Source organism: Ixodes scapularis, unplaced genomic scaffold, assembly GCF_016920785.2.
Source record: "Ixodes scapularis isolate PalLabHiFi unplaced genomic scaffold, ASM1692078v2 PGA_scaffold1__304_contigs__length_218370807, whole genome shotgun sequence".
Classification (NCBI taxonomy): domain Eukaryota; kingdom Metazoa; phylum Arthropoda; class Arachnida; order Ixodida; family Ixodidae; genus Ixodes; species Ixodes scapularis.
Window position 1 is genome coordinate 62769673 of NW_024609846.1, and position 10785 is coordinate 62780457.

A 10785-nucleotide genomic window follows, 5' to 3' on the forward strand; every position below is an offset into this window, starting at 1 on the left:
ATGCGGCTGATAGATTGGAGCCCAGCATTGCGCGAGCACCCGATTTGGGCTGGTGATAATCAATAGCTTGACAAGCATTCAGGTAGCGACCCGTGTGTCTAACATTTGTAATGGACCGTATAATCGCCGGAATCTATTGCAAATAAATCTTGCTGCTAGTTTTTGTATTTTTTCTAGGTCTTCGGTGTTCCTTTGTGTGTATGGGTTCAAAGCACGCGCGTGTACTCTAAATGTGACCTTACTAATGTTCTATAAGCGCCAAGTTTAACAGAGGGCGGGGCTAACGGTAGCTTTCTTCTTAGAGACCACAGAGTCTTGAGTGCAGTGGAGCACACATTGGAAATGTAAGCGTCCCAACTCAAGTTTTTAGTAATTGTCACACCGAGGTATTTTACTTGCGTTGATTCCCCAAGCCTAACGCTGCCAAATGAGCAAGAAAATGTTTTTACTGTCTTTTTGTTTGTCACTCGGAGCACTGTACATTTATTCAAATTTAATGGCATTTGCCGCTCCTCGCACCACTGGAATATGTTTTGAAGAGTTCCGTTCAGTTTAATTTGATCTTCACTGGATTCTACTTCTTTATAGACCACACAATCATCAGTAAAAAGCTGTACAATAACCCCTTCACCCGCAGTTTCAACAAAGTCATTTATATAAATAAGAAATAGAATGGGCCCGAGAACTGACCCTTGCGGGACGCCCGATGTGACCGGTATGGGACCTGAAGAGTGGTGGTTAATTTCTACAAACTGGGAGCGATTCGTAAGATATGAATGAATAAATTCTACAAGGCTGCTTCTCATTCGTATTGCGTAGAATTTCTGTACGAGTTTGTTTGTTGTGCGATACTTAATCACGCCTTTGCCAAATCTAGAAAAAATGGCGTCAAACTGCTTTCTTTTATTAATTGCTAGCGTGAAATCGTGAAATATTGTAACCAGTTGGGTTACCGTCGACAGCCTATGCCGGAAGCCATGCTGTGCACTTGTAAGCAAAATATTGGTTTCCAAATAGTCCGTAATATGTTTGCTAATAATATGCTCGAGCATCATACAGCTAACGGAGGTAAGGGATGTTGGCCTGTAATGGCACACACTTTGTGCATCCCCACTCTTCAAAACTGGCAGAACGCGTGCACAACGCCAGTCTGATAGAAGGGTCCCTCTTCGCAATGACAGGTCAAAAATGACGTACAAGCAACGGGACATCCACTCGGCATATCGCCTAAGAAATGCCAACGCTATATTGTCTGGTCCACTGGCTTCTTAAGTATCCAGATTAAGCAAAATGTTAAAGATACCCTCCTGACACAAACAGAGTTCTCCCATCAGTTTGCGTGACTCACTTGCTTCATTGTCTGCCGTTTGCCTATAAACACTGAAAACAAACTAAAAGTACTGATTAAACACTACCGCAATCTCTTTAGGATCAGTTATTTGGCAGCCGTCAACAGATATACACTCAACTTATTTTTCTTTGTCCCAGATAAGAACTTCCAGAACTTACTGGGTGCTTCTTTAAGAACGTTGCCAAGAGTGCCCAAAAAAATGAATCCTTCGCAATACTATTTTTTTCTTTTAATTCCAGCTGCATGTTGGAAATAGCTGAACGCTCTTAAGGGTGGTTCCGCCATTTCCGCTGAAGCCTGCGTTTTAATTATTTCCCTCGTTATCGATGAATTATTTTGTCGTGATTTTTTTATTTTTTATTTTTATTTTGTCGGGGATGTACGTACCTGTCGATTCAGTGATTACAAATATTTTTGAATATAGTCCAGAAGGTGTCAATCTCACATTCGTGGCTAGAGTAATCAAAATGAGTTGCCAAATAGTCCAATATACTAACTTCATCGGCAGCGTTGTAAATTTCAACCACCCATTTTTGTATTGCATTCTCATGACTGTTTTTTTACAAAGCTTGACGTGAAATACAGCGACGTATGGTACGGCAGTCCGTACGGCAGCACATCAACAGTGTAATCTGATATTAGGCGCCCAACAAAAATTAAATCCAACATAGTCTCTGTTGTGGAACCCACCCTGGTCAGCCATGAGACTACTTGATTTAGATCGCACGAAAATGCACCCCCCAGTAACAGTTCCGAATCGCGAGTTTGCAAACCTGTTGGTCTCATGTATGGCCAATCAATGTGCGGCAAGTTAAAATCACCGGCTAAAATTAGCCGTACACGATCATTACGAAAACGAACCAAGTAGTCACTGAGCTCTTCTATAATTTTTATACTGGCATTAGGGGGTCTGTAAACAATACCCAGGACTACACTGTTCCCATAAAAGTCTATCTTACACGATAAACTCTCGGGGCTAGGCATGCCTGGCAGTAAAAATGCTTTTATGTCAGCTTTTAAGACAATACCGACACCCCCTCGAGACGGCCTGTTGTTCCGATATATTTTACGAGTTGGCGGAATTATTTTACTATCATCCATTCCGGAATGCAACGAAGTTTCTGTTGTCAGCCTTCCGTGAGTGTCTAGGTCAAGCAGCATGGTTTCAAAATCTGTTAGTTTATTCATAATACTCCGTGTGTTAAGACACAAGGCGAAACACTTCTCTTGATTGGCGTCATGGGTGGTCGGGCACAGGCGCGGTTTTCGTAGGATGTAGTACCCGTGTCTGTTTGATATTATCCCAAGAGTAAATATCCCCATTTATATGCAGCCTGTCGCGTAATAAGAAAACCTTGTCGCCATTTTTGTTGTTAGGCATTGCGCTCTCCCAAAGCAACTTCCTTTTAGTTAAAGTTTGTTGGTGTTGTTCCTCCCGGTGGGGTTGGAGGCACGTTCCGCTCCAATGGTCTGGAGCGCCACGAACGTCGCTGAGTGACGGGTCGACTCACTTCTTGAATAGAACTATGTGCATTTATTTACACTCTAGTTACAAGTCCCAACTTGGGAGACCATCCTGCCTCGTCTAATGTCTCGACCCCCGTCCCCAATTTCTCTCCATCAAATCCAAAGTCCGAATCCCCCAAAATCCTCTCCGCAATCTTTTTGTAGGCCCATAGGGGCCTTTTTCCCCCTTAGGAACCGACCAATCTCTTCAAATTCTGCCGCTCTGCCCACGCAAACGCTTCCTCCAAAACGCCGACACGCACAGAGAAAGCTAAAAAAAAAACAATGTCGACGCAACTCTGGTAAGTTCTAACAAAAGAAAACACCTTAATTAATAAGCATGATTTCTATATACTTGACTCTTGTTATGAGCGTTTCTTTCGAAAAGTCCTGCTGGACAGAATTTTTTTTTTTTCAAGCGATTACAATTTTTAAGCACCGTCATTTTTTCTCCGTAGTCCCCGAAGTGTAAATTTACCGGCCTTATCTTCGACCCTTCTTTTCGTGCAAGAAAATGCATCCGGTCAACAATGTGAACTGTCACGTCCAATTTAGACTGGAAGATTTCAGTAAGCACGTGGTTTTTGAGCGATTTCGCTGTTTCTCCAGATGGTTAACTAAGCCCAAGCATAACAAGATTATTCCTTCTAGACCGGTCTTCTAAGTCAACAGGCCTATTTTCCTGTAATTTGGTTGAACGCTTCAGTTCACAAATTGCCTGCGCAGGAGGAGCGGTTTGGGTGTCTCTTCCGCTCAACGAAGTCGCATCCTTTTCAACCTCATCCAGTCTAATCAATACGTCCTTTATGAAGATATCCAAACTCCCTTGTTTCTCCCTGATTTTCTTAATGTTATTTCGTATCTCCGTTTGACCAGCAAGAAGCTGGTTAAGTATTTTTTTCAGTAGTGGGACCAGGGTTCGGCTCTACATCTCCTGACAAAAGCAAGAGCGATAAAAACAAGTCTTTACAAAATGAGGCAACTTTTCTAACAAGGTGTCGTGGACTTAGTGTCAGGAGCAAACAGCGATCATCACTAGATGACAATTCGCAGGGTACTTACTGGTGACTAACCTGAAGTATGAAGAAAATACGCGTGTTTAGCGTCCCTACCATGGCGAAGTCGCCAAGTCCACTGGAGCGCACAAGTTCGTTGCACCAATTCATAGGTGAGGTAGTTGAAGTGACACTCCCATGGAGTAATATACACAAGGTAAAGAGCGGACACTGGCATAGGCCCCAGCGGCCCAGATAGAAGAGTGACAGCTAGCACTCCTAGCGGACGGCATTAAACACAATGTAGTTCCGGTTCCGGTCAAGTTAGTTTCAGTTTCGGTTTGGGCATTTTGCTCCTGTTCTTCGGTACCCTTCTTTTTCTCTTTTCCCCCCATCTTTCCTTCTTGCGTCGCTCCTCGCTACGCTCTCGGGAGCTCTTCGGCTCCCGGAGCCACTGTTTCTTTTTTTTTTTTTATGTTGACGCAGTTTTATTTTAATTTTTACGATATAATCGGTGCAAAATCTGTAAAACAAAATTTCTACTTCACAAAACAGATGCGTATCTCTTGTTTGTTTGTTTTTACTACTGTAAAACATTGAAGTTACACAACCTCCACATTGACTCCTAACTGGTGGAGCATTCTGGGGTCAACAACAGTAAGTGGTTCGAAAATATTTTATTGGTTCACATTCGTATATACATGATTTACTTCAGACGCTCTGTATATTTTATTACAAACATACAACTCACAAAAATAAATGAACATGAACCAGTCAAAAGATTATAATAAGAGTGCAAAACACACAGCGAAGAGTAGGATTTCCCAATTTCCGGCTATTATAAAACATACGAATTGGCATAGCCTGAAACACGATGCGGGCGTGCCAATACCAAACACTGAGAACTCTATTCGGAATCTGACAATATTCAACGTTCTTAAACATTCCTCGAAATACATTTGACCAGAAAAAAGTATGGCTCAAAAAAAAAAACGGCTAAAAAACTATAGGCAGTGGATACAAAAGTGGATACGTTTTCTATCTAATATCTATAGCACATATACACTATTTTCCATAGAAATTCTGTAGAAAGTGGATTAATACTTTTGCAAAGGGGCCGTGATACACATTTGCTGGAAATAAGGGAAACCGATTTTTCGAATGCAAGCTGCACCGCTCAATTAATACGCACTTTCTGTTTCTGATTTGGCAACAACCTTCGTTAATACACTATTAACAGTTAAACTTGTCTAGTTGCTTTACAGCAACTGAAGAGTGTAACCAAACTTTGTCCAGGTTCCAGTTAAGAAATCGAACATGCCAACACAAGCGTATTCTGCGCAACATTTTTAAACACCATTTGTGGCACTCTGAGCAATGCCAAAACTACCAAGACCTGAAAGTGTGCGATACAAGATAGCACACACTCCTCAAACATGCGCCACACTCTCTATTACGGCAAGAAAGCAATTTTCTAGTTGCTGAATGAAATTAAAGGAAGCCTGGGATGGTATATTAGATTCCCGAAGAGCTTTCCAGGCACGTGATATGCTTTAAGTGCAAGTAAGTACAAGTGAGGCCTGGCCAAGCTGTCAGACTCTTCCCTCAGAAGCTGAGAACAGCCACAGCCGTGGGTTGTGAGTCCGAGGAAATGCTTGATCAAATAGCCCCTAACGTAACAAGCGTACGAGTCATCAAATATGCTAAACCTGATGTCTGACGTCAGCTCAGAAATATCCTCGAGTGGCGGGAAGTTATCAACTGGAAGAAGTTACAGATTGTCTGCAATTGAACTTTCGTGATGCAAAAATATTGGCAACTCCTTCAAGAGGTCCAGCCTTGTCATCCTCTACGTTTCCATTGTTCGACAGTTTGAACAGTTTCTTTATCCCTATCTCTTTCAGTCCTGAGGTGAACTGATACAACTTTGAGTTTGTATTGCAGCCCTGCATTTGTCATATAGCTCCAAAAATGTTCTGAAGTGGGTCTTGCTGCAGGCGTCGTGTAAGTAAGAACTTAAAGTTACGGCTATTTGAAAGCTCCTCCCAGAGCACGGGGACACTCTTTATAGTAACGTGCCATCCTATGGTGGTTTTTGACTGCATCCTACTTTCGAACTTCCATGTTGAAATCGATCCGAGTTGCAGGTGAAGGAAATCAAATACCTCAGATTCTTGTTTCAGAATGGCATGACGCACCTTCTGCCCTGTCTTCTAGAATTGTGAGCTATTTAGAAAGCTGTCCATTCTATCGCAGAAACAGTCTGTAACCATGGCTGCCTCAGGAAGCTCCCTGGCATAAACAATGAACAGGATTGCAAGACAGACTGAGGCACTCATTACCTGTGCTGCACGTTTTACTTTCATATTATTGAAAGGGTTTTGAAAAATGTGTCTTTCAGTAAGTTTCAAAGCCAATGGCAACCTTATCACAAGGGTAAAACGATAAAGTTTAACAATATGGGACCATTCAATGACCTCATTTACAATGCAAAATTTGTGTGCTTGGAGATTGTTCCTGGTTGTTTTGATAAGGTGCGAAACATCAAAGATAAAGTAAAAATATTCGTTATCAACTTCAAAAAACACGGCTTACCCACAGAGTCACCAAGTTGGTTGGCCAGGCTTACGTTTGAAGCGCCCTGATCACAGACCAAAGCCTTTACTGTGAAGCCAGTCTTAAGCTCTTGCAATGAGAGAAACGAGGAGACTGCGGATAACAGAAAACGGTGTTGAAGTGTGCACAACAGTGTATGCAAGTGGCTGAACCCACCTCCTGGAAATTCCAGAGAGCACAACAGAACAACCAAGGATCTACCTGAAACACCGTTCAACACCGTCATCTGTAAATCCATGGACAATGGCGTTCGCAGAGTAATAAGTCAAGTCCCTTTTCAATGAAATTTTATCGAAAATCAAGGTGCACACACGATTGCAGACAGCCCGAGGGAAACAAGAGCGCGAGAAGCTCAAGCCACTCGGCTTCACAAGCTCACGCCGAGCATGCGAGCACGCGGGCAGTCATGCGTCACCTTGTTTGATGCGAAGCCGACCGAACACGCTGCAGCAGAAAGCACAAACGGACGGCACGGCACGTATATACGGCACGGACGAACGACGCACGGACGAGCGGAGGCTATGCAGAATGATGCTGACGCGACGGCGTATAGGCAAGCGGGCACGCGGCAGGCCGTGGCAGGCGCCATTCCTTACGTGATTTTGTGACGTATTAAATTAAAACTATTCAGGGCCGGTTGCACCAACGCCGCTTAGCGCAAAGCGGAGCTTAGCCGGGAACCTAAGCTTAGTTTTGGTTTCGTTCGGTTGCACCAAAATTGCTTATCGCTAACTCTAGCACTAAATTACGCTTAACTTGAGCGCTCAACATTGGGCGCTTTGCTTTTGGTTGTTTCTTAATCCTGGATTGAAAACATGGTCATGGCGGCTGGTTTGTTGCGGTCGACGCGGTGGACTGCATTGGTTGTGCAGTGTTTTAGGCTACATCGGCGTGAAACTCTCAACAGAATGACCTTCGATTGTGACAAGGATACAAAATATTGCCGCGTGAAGTGTTTATCGACCCCTGTTTTCAAGTAGGCTCTCCACTCTCAGGGCGTCTCAGCCCTAACCGAGATACGTACGGAGCTGTGGGGCTCACGTCTGTCTTTCCGTTGGTTCTTACGTCAACGAGCTTATTCGTATGTACTTACTAATGTTTGCATAACTGTAACGTATTGTTATTTACCACCTTGTTTATTTACACTTGCAGCGCGTATCCTTCAATCCGATCAGCGCGTTGAATAGTGGCAGTACATGATCTCGGTGATCAGCTGATTGTCCACACCTCTGCCGTTTGCATTAGATCGCGGCGCTTTTAAGTAATAAAACAGCGAAAATTCAATTTCTTTCGTTTTCTGAGTTTTGAGACAATCTTCAGTGAATTTTCCTAATCTCGCGAGTAGAATCTTGGCTTCAGAAAACTGTATCGTTCCATAACCGTAACTTTTTTGGTGATCGCAATTTTTTAGGAATATTTTGCTTTATACCTTTCATTCGTGGCGACGACAAATCGTAACGACTACTGTGTTAGATTCGTTCATTGCCGTATCGGGGCAGGCTGGGGAAGGTGATGCGAAGAGACGTCGACGACCGTTCTTATCGGCACGATGTGATGTACTAGTGGGAGTTTTCTTTTTGTTTTTTTTTCTGAACTCGACAGTGTGAAACTGAAGTCCGTTTGGCTGCGGCGGATGTTCAACGACGGTACAGTGCAGTTCTGTCACCTTGCTGGTAGCAACGAGGACCGTCGGTGCAAGGTCTCGTGACCTGACCTCTCGACGACTTCTATTCGACGACTTCCGGGCATTTTCGCAGCTGCCGTGGCGAGTTCGTCACTGTTTTGAACTTCATCGGTCTCAGGCATGACTTGATTTTAGTAGTCACCTTACCTGCCTACTTATTCTCGATGATGTTTTGTCCTCAGCGATGTAGCGAGTAGAGTGTCCTTCTCGCGTTCGGTGAGATTTGGGGCCCCCGATGGCTCCTTCATCTCAAAATGTGAGCACGAAAACTACTGCCACTGTCAAAATATCCTGTTATCAGCCGATATTAATTACACAATCACAGATGTAAAGAGCATTCGTGTTTATTTAAAGCTTTGACTTCTGTTATTGAAAGTTAAGCGAAAAAAATGATTGAATTTGGAGACTCACCGAAGAAATACAGCGAAAAGCAGACGCCGACGATGACTACTACGGCAGTTTTTTTGTTTACATGGCGTGATTTTTCTCCGCCAATCGTATTCGTCCCTCTGAGCGTTCCTTAGTTCGCTCTGTTTGTCCCTGCATTCCCTACGCAAATCCAGCGTTTAGCTAGGGGCGCGTCTGTAAAGCCGGGTTTACGTTGGTGCAACCGGAATTTAAACCCGTGCTTATCCGAGCTCGTTGTAGCACGCTAAGCCGAATTAAGAAAGTGCCGCTTTAGGTTAAGGTAAACGATGTTGGTGCAACCGGCCCTTAGTCGTTTTAAGCTCTTTAGATAATTCTAAGGCGCAACAATTTCAAAAATGAATACTTCTCACGGAAAGAGTTCTAGCTGATTTGAACCAAATCACAGAAAAGCGCCATGTAGCGGAGGGCATTAAACGCACTATCTGGGCCGCGAATCGGCTTCAGTGTCCTCTCTTTACGTTGACTATATTACTCTATGACACTCCGATGATTGGTGGCGCACTCGAAGCTGTACTCTGGGGGTGCGTTTTCCGTGACTTGTTGCATCATCGTTGACGGTATCCTCTATCAGCACCGGGTTGTTGTAGTCGTTTGCGGTGTCGCTTGCCACACGCCACAGAAAAACCTGAAGAATGAAGAAAAGACGCTTGTTTAGCGTCCCTGCCATAGCGAGGTCACCAAGTCCAATTAGGGTCTGTATGCTTAGGGTCTGTATGTTTCACTAAATACGCAGCGCAAAAAAAAAGACCAGGACCAGACCATCTGGTCCTGGAGCTTTGCCAGGCTACCGACTCTCAATCGCCTTTTCAAAATTCAATAACCTAACTTGGGCACGAACCGCATTCGCAAAGCCAACGTTCAAGAATAGCAAAACGCGGAATCGCGCTGGCAATTTTGTCAACACCCGCGCCCTATGCCCGGGTAACACAATCGCTGCGGCTGTTGTTGATGACCCAAAATAAAATCAGCGAGCTTCTTTATTTCTGTTACATGCGTCTTGATTTTTTGTAACAAATGAATAAGCTTGAACAAACGCGAACCAGACGAAAAGTGTTTAAAATGTAGTCACAAAGAAAAAGGTGCAGACATGTTAGCCGGCAGATAAAGGAGGTTTACACCGCATATTTCGGGGCTTCAAAGACAAATTTCAGGGACATATTATTTGATGTAAAGTTCCGACACCACGTTATCGTCATGCCGTCAGATTTCCCTTTTTCATAAAAAACTGGTATTTAAGCAGACGCTGTGAGAATCATTTCGTTCACCACGAAATGAGCCTCACCACCCTGCTTAAAGGACCCCCTGAACCCGAATGGAGAAGCTTGAGGACTTTTAGCTTCTCCGTTCACGGACTGCCACTAGAGCTTTGCACCAAAACGGTGGCGGCAACTACAGGCAAATCTGCATCGTGGGGACTTGGTGCCCACGATGCAGATTAGCCCACGGGTCACACCGTGGAACACTCCGATTGAATTCTGCCGACGCACCACCGGCTCCGCTTTTTACGGCTTGCCGGAAAATCGCTCGAATTTCACCAAGGATAGCGTCTCAGTTTTATTCATACCGCCGTTGAGGCCAGTCGTACACGCAAGGAACAAATCAGCTCTTATTTTTTTGCCCGCAATGCTGTGGACAACATGACGAGGCTTGGGAAACGTTAGCTCGCCCGCGGAAGCGGAGTGCCAGAAACGTACCAGTAGTTCCTCCTTTGAGCACCAGATGGCGCCACAGGTTTTTGTTTTTTAAACACCAGCGTACGGAGCGTATAGGCTATCATACATAACGCCATCACGAACGGGCATGGAGAAGCTTCAGTGGCTATATAGAGGGGGACTACGCTCGGCAGTGGGGATCCCAAGAGCCTGAACAAGAAGTCACAGGGTCTCTTATATAATCCGTAAGACGACTTGAAGGTGAAAGCCCTAGCGTCGATGCATTAAAGACAGACCCCCCCCCCCCCCCCCCCCCATGAGTTACTTAATTCACTTTAATTCCTCTTAATTCACTTTGTCATGCTCCTTAGTTTTATTGTCTCTAATTCGCCTGATTGGCCACGTAAACGTGATAGCGAAGCTCCGAAGGCAGCGCGCTCTCTGACGACGCACTTTTGGCGCCGTTTCATTGGCTCACTCGGATCGTGGCGTCGGCTGTGGTTCCGGTAATAGCGATCCTGCGAAGACAGCGCGCTCTCTGACGACGCATGT